Below are 20,730 nucleotides of genomic sequence, written 5' to 3'. Positions count from 1 at the left end.
AGTTTAGTAACTTTAATTTCGTATTAAATTTAATGAAAGTAATCATTACAAATGGGAACCAGTTCTACCGGAGAAAAGTTATTTTGCATATCATAAAAGAACAAAGAGAATTTTTAAAAATCGGGCATATTAACACGACAAAGAAAACACAATTAAAGCTAAAACACAACAAAGAAAGATTTGACGGGAAAAAACAATTTAGAATACATTTTTGTTAAACTAGCCAAGTGATCTTTCTAAAAACTCGAAAGCGGGGTAATTTGCCTCTGTTTGGTTTAAAACAAAATCGAGTATCCCTTAGATGGTGACATTTCTATGTAGTCTGGGGATTTTTCTCTTTTATTTCGACTTTATTTGGTGATTTTATCTTTTATCTATGAATTTACTTCAGTTTAAAAGTTTTATTCTTTAATATTTTGACTACATTACCAGCTTGATCTTTAAGCAATGTTCTTTCTATCTTCGATTTATACAAACGGATAGAATATCTGTAATTCGATAACAATATCGGAATAATAATTGTAATCGCAATCCCATTAAGAAGCTCCGAATGTAACACAAAGTAGACTAAAACACAATATCTTTAGCCCTTTTTTCAATTATGCACAGTCGTTTGAAAAGAAAAAGTCTTTGAAGCATTATGCAGAACATCTTGTAATTATCCATGCTGCTTAAGTAAGCATGTTTTGTTGCCAGGATTCCAGGAAATAGCATAAAATGTTTCTGCCTCAACTCAAAAAAAAAATAAATAAATAAAATAAAGAACATTTGAATATAATAATTTTCTATAAAAAAATGAGCATTTCATTTATATCTTACTCATACACGGAAAAGAAAAATACAAGTAAACCTCCATTACATAAAAAGATAATCATTTATCTTTCGCTGCAATAAAAACTATCTCGGTTAATTAGTTACGAAACTATCTTGAATAATTAATTAATTGTGTAAAAGGTTAGCTGGCAAATTCCTGAAAGCTTTCTTCCTTTTGTTGCACAATTATTCCGAATAAAAACTGATTCGATATATCTGAATTTCAGATTTATAATCTAATTAATATTCAAGTTTAATTGAGTTATTAAATTAGCTAAAAGCATATAATACGATTTACCTCTTCTATTATGAAATACTTATGAATACTAGATTAACTGCCATCGTTAAAAGCACAATTAAAAACAAATTTTCATTCCTTTATTCGTAACTAGCAGCATACTCATTCTTCTCACGCGTTGGACCATTCACTAAAACTAAAATATTTTCACAAAATCTATTTCACCGACAAATGATAATTTTTGCTGCAGAAAAGTTAATGACACATTTTGACCAACAGTGATGGGCCAAACAGATTTTTGTGTTTCTCGTTTCCTAAAATATTCTTCCTCTACCTGAGTGCGAAGTTATGACTTTCTCCTATTTTGATCCTTATATATTAAACCAGGCTGGCAGCGAATTCTGTAGTTCTACCTGTCCTTCGAGAAAGTGCCCTGACGTACACCTCGCCCAATGAAAGATGACGTGAAGCGTGTTTACATCAAGTATCAGTTTTGATTCGGCATTAAGAAAAGAGATAGATAGTGAAAATATTGTCGAAATGAAGTAGGAAAAGGAGTATGTTCCCAGAAGTACAAATGCAATAAACAAAGTGCTGAAGAAGTATGAAGTCACTTAGCATAGCAACGTAGTATGTGGTGTTATGGCGAGCACCAAACAAATCGTTTTTGCAATTCATTGCAATTTATTTATTGGCACCATTATGATTGAGAAATTGCCGCCCAGTCGGTATAGTAGTTAGTGACCTGATTGCCGAAAAAGGTAACTGTCCGCCCATTCACAGGAAGCAACGGTAGCCACCTATTAGGTGCTTCCATAATGAAACCGCCATCACTTCTTGCCTTCGTAGAGGTTATTAAATAAAGCGTCCGGGCCGTTCAAAGAAAGATCAAGAAATTAAACTTAAATATTCTGATGAAAATACTTTTCTGACAATATCAGTATGAAATGAATATTTTAATTTTGCATCATTATTGCTTCTGTACTTCGTAATACACTCTTTTGCAAAAACATCGAAGCACCACGAAAGACTGACGAAATTTGGTATGCAAAAACATCTTTATCGAACAAGCAAATGATCAAAGTTTCAAAGCAAATGAACAGGAATTGCGATCATAGCGCGCATTTCTAGTGCGCAATTCGCAAAGTATAAAACCAGTAATAGAGGCGGAAAATTTATCTTTTTTATTGCTGCCGTTGTAATTCCGTAAAGAAGCAACTGAAGATACCATGCCGATGATATCGAAAACCTTATAGGCTACTAAACGACTTGGTCCATTGTAGGGTTGCGTGAAGCTGGGTGGTCATACAGAGCAATAGGCCGCTACCTGCAGCGTACAGACAATGCTGTGCAAAGATATTGGTAGCAATGGTTGCTACAAGGAAAGTGCCGACTAAATGAAGGCTATGGAAGGCCAAGGAGCACAAATGCGAAGCAAGATAGGATGATTATTCGCCAGGCCCGAACCGAACCAACGGTATCATTCAATGCACTACAGCCACATCTATACCTCCCGTGGGACCGTCCACCATATCACGGCGCTTGTCTGAGGCGGGGTTACGCTCACATACACCTTTAAGACGTTTGTCTTTGACGCGACAATATCGGCGGGGTCGTCTGCAGTGGTATCGCAGCTGATCATCATGGCTGCCATCAGAATGGCATCGTATAATGTTCAGCGATGAATCCCGCTTCACTCTTGAAGTACATGACCACCGTGTTCGTTTCTGGAGGGGATGGGACCAGCGGTACCAATCAGCCTTTGTTTTACAAAGGTATACCGCTATAACCCCTGGTGTGATGGTGTGGGACGCCATTTCTTATGACAGCAGGTCATCTTTAGTCATCCTTCGTACATCTTTAACAGCTCAACGATATGTTGATACCATCCTGCGGCCGGTTGCATTACCCTTCATGGCACGCATCCTGGAGCCATTTTCCAACAAGATAATGTCAGGCCACATACCGCTCGCATATGTCTGGACGGTCTCCGTGCGATTGATACTCTTCCTTGCCCAGCACGATCAGCAGACCTTTCACCAATCGAACATGTCTGGAACCTGGTAGGCCGCCAGATTCGGGCACCACAGAATATGACAGATCTGGACCTACAAATGATGAATGCCTGGCAGAATGTGTCGCAGGATGACATTAGGAACCTCTACCACTCCTTGCCTCGACTAATTCAAGCATGCATTGTCGCCAGGGCGGTTCGACCAACTACTAATTTGAATACTCAACGTGTGATTGTGAGCCGTGAACAGGTACTATGACCTTGATTTTCTAATCATTTTATTATCTGTGTATGAGCTATACACATATTCAGTTTTATCAAAAACAACTAACAGGCTAACTTCTGCGTTTCTACCCTGCAGTGTTCCTACATTAGCATTTCTAAATTTATTTTCGTTACATATATAAACTTATAAAACGTTAAAACAAGTAAATAAATTTCATTGCAAATACTTAATTCTAAAAGCCAAGAAATAATTGTCAGAAGAATATAAAATATAAGAAAAATTCACATAGAAAATGGGAAATATTAAAAGGAAATACTTTGATATATACGAGTATTTACTGAAATTAGAAAAAGAATAGTACGTTAAATTTCTAGCATTAATTCTTAACGCCAACCAATTCTTAAATTCTAATGATATAAACCAGGGTTGGCCAAACTTTCATGTCAGAAAGAGCAGCACGTTTAAATTCCACAATGTTCGAGAGCCGCATCTAGATTTTCTAAAAGCCACAAGCTCGTATTTACATCGTTATAGAAGTAGTGGAGGAGGTTTTAAATAGAAAGAAGTCCCTGATAACTTTGTAAAAAGAGTCTAAACTAATTAATTAATTCTTTTTGGACACTGAATAGTTTAAGTTTACCATATTTCATACATATATTTTATATGCACGAGCCGCACAAATTGCCTGCGAGAGCCATATTAGGCTCGCGAGCCGCAATTTGGCCACCCCTGATATAGACACTAAATCGAAATTTAAAAAACGCCCTTTAAAAAATGAAGCTTTTAAAAGCAAATTAATACTAAATGAAAATATATGTCTTGGGAAAAGGAAAAATAATTCTACGTATTGATAAATTTTAAGATAAATTGAAGTTATTTAAGTACCGACACACTCATGGTATCCTGGTACTGATGTTGGTTTCAAGGGAAGGACCATATGGCTCTGACTTGGTTGACTTAAGGACATTTAAGGACCCTCAGATATTTTCGTGGTACTAAAACCTTTCCCACTTGCGCCAAATGTAAAAGCCATGAAGCTACTGCGCAGCGCAACTTCTACTTAGATTTGCTGCCTTGGGCATGAAGATCTGCTGAAGAGATCTAATTTCGTGTCGGAAGTTACGAAGTTGAATGAATTTATGGATCTGATCTGATCCAAATCAGAGGGATTAGTAAGAAGAAAATTAAATAGAACGTTCCATTTTGTTCTTTAAAACATTTACTATAGGCTTTTCCTAATTCCTTTAACCGAATTAGTATTTTTGCTATCTAGACCTTAACCTAATTTTAAGAAAAATTAAATTTCGTTACAAAAATGTTCATTATTTAGTTAAAATAAAGAATCATCATTATGTTTCATCATACTTTTAAAGTGATAGTAATGAATCATGCAATTTTTCTTACTTGTATATATATTCCGCTCTTAGAACGTTGGGGTTCTGTCGGAAGAACCTTCCAAAGCACATTCGTAGATAACTGCTTTGACCAGGTTACCTCTTGATTTTCAGACAAACCCGCAAATCTTTCGTAACTCTTGAAACAGCTATTCAAGAACAGCTGAAGAGAAAATTAAAGGAATTAATCTTCACGTGTTAAAATTATTTTTATCTTTTTCAAGTGAAACATTCATCAAAACTGTAGCGAAAACGGCTGAGATTGTAAATTTTGTTCAAAAGATGTGAGCGATATTGTTTCTGATATGTTGTATGCTGTATCATTATTAATCTTTACTAATGAAGACAGTAATTGCTACTAAGAATGTAACTATCAACATTCATAACACTTTCTCCACCTCAGAAACGTAGTTTGTAATAAAGTTACGTTTGAATACTATGAGAAATATTACATTTAAAAATTTTGTATGGTGAAAAACTGAGTTACTTTATAAGGTATTTCGCCCTTCTTCCCTAGCGTGCCTTCGTGGTGTAACGGTAGCACTCTGGGCCGGTATTCCAGAGGTCCGTGATTCGATTCCCGGCGAAGGCGGTTGTTAATTTTTCATCTCTCCGGCCTCGAAATAACCTAATCACTCTACAAGTGGCGCCCGGACTAAAAGGGTTTCGGATGATGATTCTCCACACCCAGGATTTGGCGACTAGGTCCCCTAAAACCCTAGTCGTCCTTTAAAAAGGGGAGTATATAAGATATTTCTCCCACTTCTCTAGCGTGCCTTCGTGGTGTAATGGTAGCACGCTGGGCCGGTATTTCAGAGGTCCGTGGTTAAATTCCCGGGGAAGGAGGTTGCATATTTTTCCTCTTTTCTGCTTCCAATTAACCTAATGACTCTGCAACTTTAAATTTCCTTAACAAACTCGATGCTGAATGTTTAATATTTTTCTTCACTGGAAAACTAAAGCTCTTTATTTTGTACATTTAGAAAATATTTAAATGTATAGAGAAATACATATTGTAAAACATATACTTAATGTGAAATAGATAATAAAACTAATTCGAAATTCAAAATTCGGGTGTGCAGGTGCTCATGTTTGGGTGGAGGATTACGTTATTCAAATTTGATGGCTCTACAGTGGGAGAAACACGCATACATCCACGCATGTTCTTTATTATTTAATTTCTTTAAATATAATACAGGTCGATAATATTGGTGGCAATAATTTTTAAAAAATGATTCGAAGTTTATAGTGAAACGTCCCAAAATGCCATTTTGAGACTTACAACTCTTCTGAGCTAACATTCGATCGGGCTAATAATTCTTTACGGCTGTCGTGCAGCTTGCAGTGCCAAATAATAATTCAACGAAAGCACTTAACGACTACTGTTAAGTGGAGGAATTCACAAAATTCATAATTATTCGGTATTAATTGCTAAGCTTATATATCCTGAACGAATGACTGCATGTACATATGATAGCAATTTTTCTCTACACAAGCTGGTTATGCGTTTGAGTAAATGTAGAGTGCTACTATTTATGAATTAACAAGATAAACTGTATATCCTTCTGTTTAAAAAATCTGGTGTGTACACCCCATGACTTCCTTGTACAGAATATTAAATTAATATATTAAATTATATTAATTTTCTTCTTGCATTTCGTTTAAACTTATTGGATTGAATTAAATATACTTCGCCAACAGCGCATAAACCACAATAGAATAAAAGCATTCTTTAAAATTCCCTCTATTTGTGTACCATAGCGACACTCTGGCACGATTAATAGTATTATATTTCGTTCATATTATATTATAACTCAGAATGCACAGAATTTAAAGAATTATCTAATCGTTGCCACATGTTCTATCTAAATACTATAATAAAGCTAGAACGATGTATAAAAGAAATTAAGCAAACAAAACAAAAAAGAAACAGTTTTTCACAGACGATTGAGTATTTCTCATTCAATTAATTCAGTTCTGACTTCGCGACAAGGTAAAAATACGTAAAAACTCAAAATATATGTATTAAAAATTACGAAGTAAATCATAACACTCATTTCCTCGAAAGAATTCCAGAAAGGATTAAGCATGATTTATTTGGCAATAATAAATGAAGGCTTTATCTTTGTTGTTGCGAAGCTACATTTCTCTAGATTGGCAACAAATCCACTACTCTGCTGTTCCAAATGTAAACAAGCAATGGCCGCCATCAAAAAATTATTAGGCTTAGCGGTACTTAAACAACTTTAAAACTGTTGATAATTCTAAAAATATTGCATACAGATTTACTAAAGGCATAAAAACTTTAACCGGAAGATAAGAAAAACAAAGTTCAATCATTTATTTCTAAAGCAAAAAATGTACAGTTTACAAACATATAAGAGTAAAGAAACTGACATCACAAACCGGGTAACAGAGTGGATATATATTTAAATATATTTATATACGTTTGGCGCGGCCGATTTCAACCAAAATACGGGGTGCACATTTACATGTTATAGTAGTCCTATATACAAAATTTCAGCGTTCTGAGGCTACTCATTTTTGAGTTATGCAAGATACATACGTACGTTCGTACAGACGCCACGAAAAATTCTCTTCAGAATTCATTTTCAAGCATTTTTATAATTTTTTTTGAGGAAACGAGTCATTTATTCTGTCCTTACGTACAGATATCACGCAAAAGCATTGTTAAATTGCATTCGAAAGGGGTCAAAATGGATATTTTCGTTGAAATATGCGGCCTGAAACTTTTCGCGATTACAATACTTCCTTTTTACAATACTTCCTTTTGTACAAGGAAGTAAAAATGAAGGCAGCTGAATTGCTGGACTAACTCGCTCCCTTTTTGAAATAACTACATATGTCCCTGTTTATAGTAGATTTCCCAAATACTATAGTTCGAATTAAAATCAATCCAGATGTAAACTATGTAATTTGTATGTCCTGAGCTACTTCCTTTTCACTCTAACACATACTGCTATTCTTCTGATGAAAGCTATTAATATTTTTAGCAATAGTTAAAATAAGAAATAATGCTAGCAAAATCATCCACTTGCTCATTATCTCTCTTGCAAAATTCGTAATTTACATCGATTAAGGCATGTGCTTTAAACAGCAAACACGGAATACATCGAATTATGTAAGAAATTCCTTTGTAATTCGAGTTCAAATAATACCTCAGTGAACTAAAAAATATTCAAATATTACATTCTTCTTACTATTTGAGAATTCCACATAAAATTTACATTCACATAAAATGCAATTTTCGTGGTAATGTAGTCAAAACACTGAATACAAATTTGAGTTGCATTGAATCTCGATCACCTCCATTTGCATATGGCTGGGTACTGAGTCAATACTTATTGAAAAAATCGAAGAAAACAAAAAAAAAAAAAAAAAATTGTCTTCGAGGGAACTAAAATCATTAAACCTCGTTTCAAATTCAGTTGTTAAATTTGCAATTTTTTCTGCGTATTTTTGATGCGAACAAGTATCATCTAAACTTGATTTGTTCATGCTGCACGCCGGGAAGTGCGTCAAATTGGAAAACTGAGACCATGAGTTCGGCCACATTCGGCTATCGGGGGATGCGTACAAGTTCTGAGTGCACGTGTCCCCCAAAAGCCGAAGGTAGCTGAACGCAAGCTACTCACACGCATTTGTAATTTAAGTAGTGTGTGTGTCAGCTCGCTGTGAGTAATCTAACAACACTGAATAAATTATCGTTAATTACTTAGCAGTAAACATTTCATTTTTTTCTTCGTCGATATGTTATTTTATTATTATATATTATTATTTGCCGATATATTGGCCGCGCCGCAAAAATATTTGTTGTGGGCCGCGAGTTTGACATCCTGGATCTACGCAATGACTGTGGCTGATCATCACATAGTGGCACACATGGTAGAATGCAATGGTTTATGTCATTGATGTTTGACATATCGGTAAAGATAGACATGTCAAAAATTTTTTATATACCTAAAAACGTATTGATATTTTTCTTTTCAGTGTAATAAAATTTATTATTGGTTGTTTAGTTTATTTGTTAAGGACTTTTTTAATATTTACTGGAATTATGAACAATTGCGTATTATAAAAAAAGTATACTTTCTGACGTAGTAAAATGAGACTGCGTGAAATCCAAACCATCCGTAGAAAATTCTGGAAAGAAACGTTAATGCACTTTGTACATTGATTTTATAAACTACAACATAAAATAAATCACAAACGTTGCTTGAGTTCGCAACATTAGACGTTACTGATGGAACTGGAGCTCTGGTTGTATTTTTTAAGCGAGCTTATTATGAATAAATGTGCTTATGTCCCGACAAATCCCTGCTTGAAATTGCATAGCATTATTTAAAAAATGCCTACATGCAACAAGTATTTTCTTAGTGCTGGAAACATCTTATTCTCCTCTTATAACTAAAAGTTTCTTCCAAAACAGAATTCATTACTTCTTTATATAACGAAGAAAACGCGAAAAGCATCAAGAATAAAGCAAGAATCCTTCTGCCAAATTCCCATCCGCAATGGTATTTTTATATTTTTTATCTTAAGAACTCAATTCTGATTTTATTCCAATCATTTTTCACGATCCTTGCAGTCCAGAATAGTTACGTTGGAAGTTTTCTCTAAGACTGGAGAATTTTTTCCGGCATTCTATTCTTCGTACGAATCACCCGAACATTTATAATGTAAAGAATAAAGTTTTTACCTTAGCTTTCTTTTGGTTTATAACAATCCACCAGTTTCAAAGCAAATATTTTCAAATTTATATTACTTGTTAAGAATGCTCACTACTTTTTAAAATATTTTTAGCCGAATTATTGTAAACTTATTTGATTCGAATTCAATACTTTAAAGGAATTTTGTGAGGTTTCAGTTTAATTTGTAACTTATTTATAACTTATTTATTTTAAAAGCAATTACTTCCAACTTTTTACAGCTGCTTACATAATATAGCTCCTTTGGAAACTAGTAACCAGAAGGTTTGTGTTGCCACAAATATCTTTGTAATTTAATCCACTTTGTAACAATATTTTTCGTTACTTTGTGCGCATGATATTTTAAAAATGGCTAATGGTGCATACTTGAAATTTGATGGAATTTCTTATATGGGCACTATTTTCTAACTGAACCCAAAATCTGATGAACATGTTAATAATAAAAAATTTTATGCGCGGAAAAATTACAGATTTTTTTAATAAAATACTTTTTATAAACTCAACTCCAAATAAAATAAAAAATTAACATGAATTTCTTAGAATTTTTGGTTCACATTAGTTTCCAAATGTTATAAAAGCTATATATTAAATATGGAATTAAATTATGAAACAGAATGTTTTAAACTGTGCGCGCGAGGTGGAAACATGACGAAAACGTTTGTCACAAAGCGGATAAATTATAAAAAATATTTGTGGCAACACAAGCTTTCTGATTACTATTTCATAAAACGGCTATATTATGTAGTCAGCTGTAAAAAGTTGGAAGTAATTGCTTTTAAAATAAATAAGTTATCCTAATCTTGCAACAGACACTTATTCGAAGAACTTATGGGTTTTAAGGTGTATGAGTCCCCTTAAGCTAGTCACTTAAAATTTGTTTTTCTACGTGTCTCCTTTTGTGTCGCGCGTACAAGACTCACTCCAAAAGAAATTTTAAACTGTTACTAAGACTTTAAGAACAGATATAACTGTAATAAGTAACCTGTAACTCTAGTAGGGACCTTAATAGCATATAGTATATAGGTGATTACTTTTTATATTGACTGCAAAATGGTAAATTTTCTGTATGAATACATATTGTATCCTCGTTGCTTGTTAAATTTCAGCAATTATTGCTGATAGTAAATGATAATTGTTAAATTTATAATAATTAACCGATAAATTTCTGTGCAGCACTTTCAAATTCTTACACCCAATTGCGTCTTGTTGAATTAGAACTTTTGTTCGTTTGACTTGCCGAAAACAGTTTTTATTAAATTTCTGTCATCCACTTCGTGGCAATAAACTTAAGTTTTTGTTATTTAACGTTAGCTACATTTTGTAACAACAATTAGGTTTTCCGAATTTGGAAACCTGAAAACTAACTGCACCTTGCCCTGAACCGAAACCCAAAATTTTTATGTTGAATTGGTTAACTATTAACCATAACAGGACGTGCTAGAGGAAGGTAATAATTCTTTACAGGTCTAATTTTTTTTATCATAACTCACCAACTGAAATCGCAAAGTATTGTTTTCCTACTTATCCCGTGCCTTCGCGATGTAACTGGAAGCACGTCCGGCGAGAAATCAAGAAATCTGGGGTTCGAATCCAGGCGAGGGCATTGCAGCCAGGCTTAACACTACAGTGTCTCCCCAACTAAAATATGGTACATGATCATTCGCCACCACCAAAATTTGGCGATTGGGTGCTCCTTTCCGCTCTTTAAGAGGAATGTAGATTCATTAACTTTATCGAAGCAGGAAACTTGTGATATGCCCTTGCCGAAATTCGAAATCTGTACCTCCACATTTTACTTCGAGCACCACTCGAGGATCATTTAGAACTGGAATCATTTGGAAACCAGGAAACAGGAGACATTATTCTTCTTCCTGGGATTCGAGCAACGGACCTACTGCTTATTAGCCGAGCGTGCTTCCAGCTACCCCAAGAAGGCTTGTGGTAAGCAGGAAAGATACCTTACAAACGTATAACCTCACATAACAAGCTATTTAGTGCAGTACTTTAAGTTAGGTTGATATAATAATAATAATATATGTTTGTTTTATGTACTCAGCCTATTCGGCCCAAGGCCCAAGGCGTTTGACTTCCGGAGTACCTTTGCAACTTAATGCAATTACCTCCACAACATCGATAAGGAAGCTGAGTTGGATAAGAAAAAGCAATGGCTAAAGGAGAGTTGAACAAACCATTAAGGGTTTATATAGAAAGAAATGAATAAGGAGTCCGCATATGGGACGAGCAATTCTCTCTGCTTTCAACTTGTAATTTAAGATTGAAAGAGAGAAAGGAGTTGGTTGAGGCGAATTCCGGAACGCATTGCGTTTATGGAATCGGAAAGGTTGGAAGACAATCAGCCGGGAAACATAAGTTTCCAGGGCTTGGGAAAGGTAATATTAGGTAATACGGACAGCCGCAGTGATAGCTAATGCCTTGGGGGTGAGCGAGGGGGGGAAGAGTGTTACGACTAAAACTGAATCCAGGGAAGAAGGAGCGAAGAGGAGGGGGGGGAGAGTCTATTCAGGAAGGCGAAAAGTTCTCCGACCGCCCGTGGCGAGAGGAGAATAGGAGCAGCTACTGGAGCGGAAAAGAACGTGAGGAAAGTTAACTGTGAAAAAGACGGAGAAATTATTAGATGAGGATTTAAAGGGACAGAAATAGAGCAAAGGAAGGGAGTAAGGGGAATTAAGGAAGCGAGATTTAAATTTAATTATTGAAGAAGGTCTTGTAGTGATGAAATGCAAGCTTGTGATATCTGTGCGAAAATAAAGAATTGATAAGTTGTATTTAGGTAAGAGGAAGCACTGCAGGAATGATTATAGAATTCGGAACTACACAGAGTGGTCCCAGCTGAGAAGCCCCAATATTAGCCAGGGGGTGGGTCATCAGTTGAAGTTCTCCAAGAGATAAATAGTACGCTAACCATGCTACCGCCCTGGGGCCCTAATCTGAGACGGCAGACATTTAGGTTTTTCTCTATAACCACTAGCCTCCAAAAACCCAAAGGTTACCACTCCAGGGGTCTCAGTGGTGGAGAATATGCAAACCTAGACATCTGACTGGTCGTCAAAATGCTCCCGCCAGAACTACGCTGGCTGCTATGTTATACGAAACAGGATTTATGTCGACCCACCCGACTACGGTATTGAAGTTTCGTCTCAATGTATCTCCCATTCGCGAAAGTGAAAGCGCCAGGCACCACCGGTGCCAAAACTGCCAAAGTACAGATCAGACTCAGTAAAATAATCGACTGCTTGGTGTATAGGTTGATATAAAACAAGCCAGCATCCTAATTTAAGATTACTATACTTTGTTTCGAGGTTTAAACTCAAATTTGTTCAGAGTTGTAAAATTTAAATGAAAACCAAATAAATCAAAGGGAAAGTGGTTATTTAAATTTTATATTTATCACGTTTGCATTCAGATCAATAACTCGAATACAAGATAATATTTAGATATGATTCTGTTGAGCAGTAAAAACCTCGAAATTGGATTAAACTTAAATGTTCATTTACCCATGGATAGTACCAAAAAATCTGATGTGTACACCACATGACTTCCCTGGACGGAGTATTAAGTTATACACATTTTTTCTTGCATTTCATTTAAACTTATTGGTTGAATTAAATTTAATTCGTCGATAGCGCATAAACCATAATAGAATAAATTGTACTCTTTAAAATTCACTATATTTGTTTGCCATAGTGACACTCTGTCCCTAAGTTCATTTAACAGCGTTACATTTCATTCATTTTTTAACTCAAATTGCATAAATTTTATATCATCTTAAGAATTATCTAACTGTTGCCACATGTTCTATTCGAATACTATAATAAATCTAAAACGATGTGTAAAAGAAACTAAGCAAACAACAACAACAAAAAAGAAACAGTTTTTCACACACGATTCAGTATTTCTTATTCAATTAGTTCAGTTCTCACTTCGCGACAAAGCAAAAAATACATAAAAACTCAAAATATCTGTATTGAAAATTATGAAGTAAATCATAAACACTTATTTCCTAGACTAAATTCCAGAATGGATTAAGCATGATTTAATTCTAAATAATAAAAGAATGCGCTGTCTTTGTTAATGCGAAGATTACGTTTTTTAGATTGGCAACAAATCTAGTATTCTGCTGTTTCAAATGTAAACAAACATGGCAGCCAGGACAAAAATAATTAGGCTTAACGGCACTTAAACAACTTTTAAATTGTTGATAATTCTACAAATATTGTGTGCAGATTTACTAAAGGCATAAAAACCTTAACCGGAAGATAAGAACAACATAATTCAATCCTTTTTAAATCGAAACAGGCACAATTTACAAATATATAAGAATAAAGAAACTGAGATGACTGAGCCGAGTAATAAAGTGTATATATTTATTTATATTTATGTGCTTTTTGGTGGGGCCGATTGCAACTAAAATACGAGGTGCACATCTACATGTTAGAGCAGTCCTACATACAAAATTTCAACGTTCTGAGGCTACTCGTTTTTGAGTTATGCGAAATACGTACGTACCCACAGACGCCACGAAATGTTCTCTTCAGAATTCATTTTAAATCAGTTTTATAATTTTTGGGGGGGGAAGCGAGTCCTTTATTCTGTCCCTACGTACGGATGTCACGCAAAAATATCGTTAAATTGCATTCGATAGTGGTCAAAATGGATATTTTCGTTGAAATATGATCCCTGAAGTTTTTCGCGATTACAATACTTCTTTTTTACTTCGTACAAGGAAGTAAAACATGCGTAATATCTTCACCTGTGAAACACGTTCTTATTGATAAAATTAGTGTCGTAGTATAAATTTAGGTACATATTTGGTCACAAAAAACCAAGATAATACTAGTCACATAATATTCGCGAGTGTTTCATAGAAGAACAGGGAATCGAAGGACGTGAAATCTTGAAACATCACAAAAATCACTAGTTAAATTTCGACGTCATGCTTGCAGTTTACCTTAGGATTAGGTAGGAATAAAAATTGTTCAGGTATTTTTGATCAAAATGTGCTGCTTGGTCGATCCCATTCCCAGGTAAGAAAATAATCCTTATATGAAGAAGTACGAGGACTTGCTGAGGGAAATTTTATCTCCAAATCGACATGGAGTGAAAAGTTACCAGACGTTACTTGCAGGCTTCGTTCACACGTGCGAGCGTAATACTAAAGAAGGAAGTGAGCAGGGAACTTCAAACCAGTCTATTTATGGTCTTTTTAGCCATCATCCGTTGCTAGTAAATGGAATTCGGGGTAAAATAGTGAGGGCTTGCTATCACATGCAGTTCGTGCAAATCTAACGAGTATTGGTGCTGACTGTAACTAAATGGAAATAGCTTGAATGACAAAGTGTAAATAGCAAAATAAGTAAAGTGCTTTACAAAAATATGTCAGCTCCTGGTGACATATGGAACAAAAACTGCTGAAAGTATTTAGTTGAAAGAGTTATCCTTTCCGTCATTTCAGCATTTTAGACATAATCTTTGATTTATAGATTTAGTTCCCTGCCCTATTACAGTTGCAGAGAATCTTTGTAGCTCTAAATTTAGTTTCTGTAATCATGCAAGATGTACGCACAAATGAATATTTTAGGTTAACTTTTATTTTAGTATATCTATATTCCAGTTAAAGAAAGCTATGGTATTGGTGGTGATTCATCAATTTAGAAGAAAGACAAGCCATTTAGTTGATAGCTTGCATTTTAAATTAAAACTCTAGAAAAGACTAGAATTATTCTTAATTCTAGTCTTGTCTAGAGTTTTAATTACTTTAACCTTAGTCTTAATTAATCCTCATCTTGCAGACAGTATGTTAATTCGCTTTACACCTTCATCAAATATTAAATATTATATTCGTCAAGCATTTAATTCTGCAAGTCTGCCATACTTTTAACTGCTGCTAATAAAAACATCTAACCTGCGCTGTTTCAATTTTGTTTCTGTAAATTCTAAACACAATAAATAGTGCATTATTTTGGAGAAAACTTCGAAGGAAATTTGTGAACTTTCACAGTTTTTTAAAATACCAACACTAGTTCGAAAGTTATGACAAAAGAAAACCACTCGAAAGACGGAAATGGTCGACAAGAAGACTTTTACTTCCTGAGTTAACAAGATAACTGTCATCTCAGTCACCTACGGGATTCTCTGATGGCCATTCTCCCGAATAAAAAACTGAAGCACGTGCTATAGTTATTTTGTAGGGGAAAGGAATATACAGCATGTCCCGAAAATATATAGACGTTTTGGGGTTGATGCTCTCCAGAATTTGAGTTTCAACGACATAATAGTCTTCTTCATTATCATGCACGAGTTAGAACGTCTTGCAGGACTACTTGTTTTAACAAATGCATCGGAAGATGGGGAAACTTTAAGAATTCACCTCTTTGAAACATGATGAAAACTAAGTAATAGTTATTTTGTAGGCGAAAGGAATATACAGCATGTGCCGAAAATATACAGACGTTTTGCGATTGATGCTCTCCAGAATTTGAGTTTCAACGACATAATATTATTCTTCATTATCATGCACGAGTTAGAACGTTTTGCAGGACTACTTGTTTTAACAAATGCATCGGAAGATGGGGAAATTTTAAGAATTACCTCTTTGAAACATGATGAAAACTAAGTAATAGTTATTTTGTAGGCGAAAGGAATATACAGCATTTGCCGAACATATACAGACGTTTTGCGATTGATGCTCTCTAGAATTTGAGTTTCAACGACATAATATTATTCTTCATTATCATGCACGAGTTAGAACGTTTTGCAGGACTACTTGTTTTAACAAATGGATCGGAAGATGGGGAAACTAAGAATTCCCTCCTTGAAACATGATGAAAACTAAGTAAATTTTACTTACGTGATTACCTAAGATACCTATGGGATTATCTAAGATAAGGTAAAAACCAGCAAACTTAATTGCGGTGCAGCAAGAACTTGAAAAAAAATTTTTATCATCTCTACAGATCTGACATTACATCGATTACAGATCTATAATCGATGTAATTTACTGGAGAAAATAATGGTATCAAATGCAAGACAGAAATATGCAAAGAATTTTAAAAGGAACTATTCAAATTTGAAAGATTTGCAGGGACAATAATGAAACTTATAAATGCGAACAAAGATAAAATTGGAATTCGGCACTGAAACTCAGATTAGGGACTTTTTTTTTTTTTTTCGTTTTTTGTTTTGATTTTTCTTATATTTGTTTTTTACTGGCCAGTCCCACTTTTTTATCATACGGCCGGCTTGTGACGGCTGTGCCCTTATAATGATAATGATACATAAAAGCAGAAATAAGCCATTTTGATTTTTGAATCTTCGTCTACATAGTCTCTTCTTTTTTCTTCGTTGTTCATTAGTATGTTACAACTTTTAGTTTGCTTTTACTTACGAGTATTACATGTATTTTATTAAGGGGACTCATACCCCTTAAAACCCATAAGATCTCCGAATATGTGACTGTTGCAAGAATTGGGATAACTTATTTATTTTAAATGTAATTACTTCCAACGTTTTACAGCTGACCACATAATATAACTGCTTTCTGAAATAGTCATCAGAAATTTTGTGTTGCCACAAATATTTTTATAATTTAATCCGCTTTGGGGCAAAAGAATTCGTCATGTTTCAACCTTGCACAGTTTAAAACATTCTGTTGCATAATTTAATTCCATATTTAATATGTAGCTTTTATAATATTTGGAAACTACTGTGAAACAAAAATTCTAAGAATTTCATGTTAAATTATTAATTTATTTGAAGTTGAGTTTATATAATGTATTTTATTAAAAAAAATCTGTAATGTTTTCGTCCATAAAATTTTTTAATAATAAAAAATTCATCAGAATTTTAGTTCAGTTCGAAAATAGTGCCCATATAAAGAATTCCAATAAATTTCAAGTATGTACCATTAGCCATTTTTAATATATCATGCGCGCAGGGTGGAAACATGACGAAAATTTTGTCACAAAGTGGATTAAATTACAAAAATATTTGTGGCAACACAAACTTTCTGGTTGCTAGTTTCGAAAGCAGCTATAATATGTAGTCAGCTGTAAAAAAATGGAAGAAATTGCCTTTAAAATAAGTAAAATATCCCAGTTCTTGCAACAGTCACATATTTGAGGATCATAAGGGGTTTAAGGTGTATGAGCCCCCTTAAGAGACAAAATCCATGGGTCGCCCAGCCAGTATAGTGGTTAGCGTTGCTGACTGCTGTGCCAAAAGGCCAGGGTTCGAATCCCGGAGAAGGCATGGATGTTTGTAAATGTATACAGCCCGTTTGGCATGGAGGCACTATAAACATGCGGCGAGCTGAAAGTCTTCTAGAGACGTTGATGGTAGGGGAAGAGGGGTGGAAGACACTGGTACCCGTCCCCAAGAGGTGCTGTCTATCAATATTGGGGGCGGAGCTGAGCTAAAATTATTGGGGGCGGAGCTCTTTGTAAGGAGCTCTAGGCTGTTGCAAACGACAGGCGTAAACTTGCGCTCCTTGCCGCGAGGAATTTCGGGACCTAGGGCTGACTTGTGCCGACGCCAATTGTCGTGACTTGTGCTACGAGGAATTTCGCAGCCTTGGTCAGACAAGTGAGCATTAGTAACAGTAACACCAAAATGCATATACTTATTTTCTGAACACTTTATATATATGATGCATTTTACGTTGTTAAATATTTTTTCGTTAAAATTCACATTGGTTATTTATGAACAACAGACAAACTTGCATATGTTACAATTATTACGTTATTTAACGAAATATTCAGCAAATAATGAACAGTTTGAAGCAGCGGTACAGGATAAGGTGAATAAGATAAATTACTTTTGAAATTATCACGATCTTTCTCGGTTCAGTTTTAAACAAAGCGTTAACAGTTTAACTTAAAGGCACATATAAAGTTCTATTAATATTTTTCGAGATTTATAAATCATGGACCTGAAAAAGATATCAGTCTTTTTAAAGTATAGTTTATAATAATTGGTCGGTGCATAAATTCATAGCATTTTTTTTTTTTTATGTGCAACGTTACGTTGCAACGAGTTCGTTTCCCTAAGTCCAACGTTACTGCTTAGTTTGTAGTTTCACTTTCGTAAAACGATGTTCGATACAAAGCATTTTAATTCTAACTATATTTTGTCTGTTTTACAGATGAAAGGGGATAAAATGTCAACTGGATAAAGTTGAATATTTATAACACATTTCGCTGTCTGAGTTTAACCAAGAATCAAATGCAGCAGGAGCAAGGAAAACATTTTGTGCTGTGTACGGGACTACTGTAACTGCGGAGGTGTCCGCCGATAACATCGCAGCAAAAACATCGCGGACGGAAACGTCGCGGAGAAAACAACGCAGTTCTAAAACATTGTGGTACAAAACATCGTCGTCGAAAATAAAGCGGTTCAAAAACTTCGCAGTTTAAAAACATCGCCGTCGAAAATATCGTGATAAAAAATAAAGTATCTACAAATCATCGCATGACGATAACATCGCAGACATGCTTTTTTCAGGCTTTAATAACTGTAAATGGATATTCCCATAATGATTTGTGAGCGCAAATGATGTAAGGAAGGATAATTTTTACTTTCACATGTTTTTATTAACTAATAAATTTTTGCTGAAAAAAATAAGAAGGAAACTTAAGCATAGAAAATTAAATGCAACTTATAGCAGTTAACTAACAAAGACCATTAATAAATCATTTTTTATAAAGTTTTTACTGGTAATTTTTCATAAAAAGTATAATCTATTAAGTTGCATTTAATTTTCTATGCTTAAGTTTCCTTCTTATTTTTTTCAGCAAAAATTTACTAGTTAATAAAAAAATGTGAAAGTAAAAATTATCCTTCCTTACATCACTTGCGCTCACAAATCATTATGCGAATATCCATTTACAGTTATTAAAGCCTGAAAAAAGCATGTCTGCGATGTTATCGTCATGCGATGATTTGTAGATACTTTATTTTTTACCACGATATTTTCGACGGCGATGTTTTTAAACTGCGAAGTTTTTGAACCGCTTTATTTTCGACGACGATGTTTTGTACCACGATGTTTTAGAACCGCGATGTTTTCTCTTTGCGATGTTTTCTCCCACGATGTTTTGTAGCACGACGTGTTCGCCTTGCGTTGTTTTCTCCGCGACGTTTTCGTCCGCGATATTTTTGCCGCGATGTTTTCGGCTGTAACCAACTGCGGAAGTTATGGATGTAAAGTGTTTTTTTCCTCTGTTTCGTCGTTAAAATCGATTCAAGACGACAGTCGTATTTTGACGAAGATTTCTGAAATAAATATCCTTATGGAAACACCCATCAAACAACGGGCATAATTGGCAAAACTTATGGAATGTAAACACACATGCTTTGAATGCCATTTTCATTCGATGGTAAAGTATAGAAAATGGGTGACTTGTAACCAAATGTGTTAAATAACGTTAGCAAAAATGTTTACCATCTTCTCTCTTTCTCTCTCTCGCTTGCTCTCTAACCAAGATCAGGATTAATAATAATAAAAATAAACTCTTTCTTGCTTAAGTTGCTGTTGAAATTGGACTAATTTGATTCTTCAGCTCAAAAACACTGTAATTGTGGAGACAAGTCATCGAACTCTTCCCCAAACGTGGATAAGTCGTCCTTAAGTATAGGGGCAACAACATTACCGATTGGTGAAGTGTTGTTGTGATTAGTATAGGTGGATTACAATAATAACGTTTTGTATCAGCGTCTTGTGGTGGATACGATGATTTCACCAATATCACTCTTTTTATTACATTGCTTATATACTTTCCTGTGTTGAATCTTATTTTTATCTCTACAACAGCCATGCCTCTCCTCTGCCTGTAATTTTGTGTACCTGCAAACTCTCCTGCTACATAAATTCCTCAACAAGACTTTATTCAAGCGGAGACCTTGGAACGTGAACTTATAAACTAACTTTAAAATGCCTTTATGGACATTATTCTTTGGACTTGAACACAAATGGAAGTAGTGTATCAAAACATACCTGCGTGTATGTACTTACCTACCTTATATCACTTCATCTTTTTGTTATCAACATTTTGTAATAATGTAACTTTTTTTTTTTCTTTTGTTCAATAAACGCCGACTGATTCTGTCGGGCCGTCCTCTGGCCGTGGCTAGCGGATGGTAGATAATTTTTCTGGAGGGGGTGGAATATTACATTTTGAAGCATTACATAGTTGAAATTGAGTATCCATAGTTGTAACTAAGTACCCAATACCCAGTTTTCCTTTTGCATCTGTTACCTGCAACGTATGAAATGCCTGCATTCTATAGAATAGCTAGGC

The 20,730-nt window shown here is 34.7% G+C and overlaps 1 long non-coding RNA gene across 1 annotated transcript in view; it reads left to right on the top strand.

Annotated features, from left to right (window-relative positions):
• The window catches only part of LOC146994440 (uncharacterized), a 71,665-nt gene extending 51,078 nt beyond the window's left edge, over positions 1 to 20,587 (top strand). Inside the window, exon 2 of the long non-coding RNA XR_015044161.1 lies at positions 20,244 to 20,587. This is a non-coding gene — a long non-coding RNA (uncharacterized LOC146994440). The remainder of the gene's footprint in view (positions 1 to 20,243) is intronic.
• The last annotated feature ends 143 nt before the right edge of the window (positions 20,588 to 20,730 follow it).

This window comes from Stegodyphus dumicola, chromosome 11 (assembly GCF_044657685.1).
Source record: "Stegodyphus dumicola isolate Sdum_Otavi_A_Nest chromosome 11, ASM4465768v1".
Lineage (NCBI taxonomy): Eukaryota > Metazoa > Arthropoda > Arachnida > Araneae > Eresidae > Stegodyphus > Stegodyphus dumicola.
Note: the sequence above shows the minus strand (reverse complement) of the source record. Positions and strands in the feature narration are given on the sequence as shown.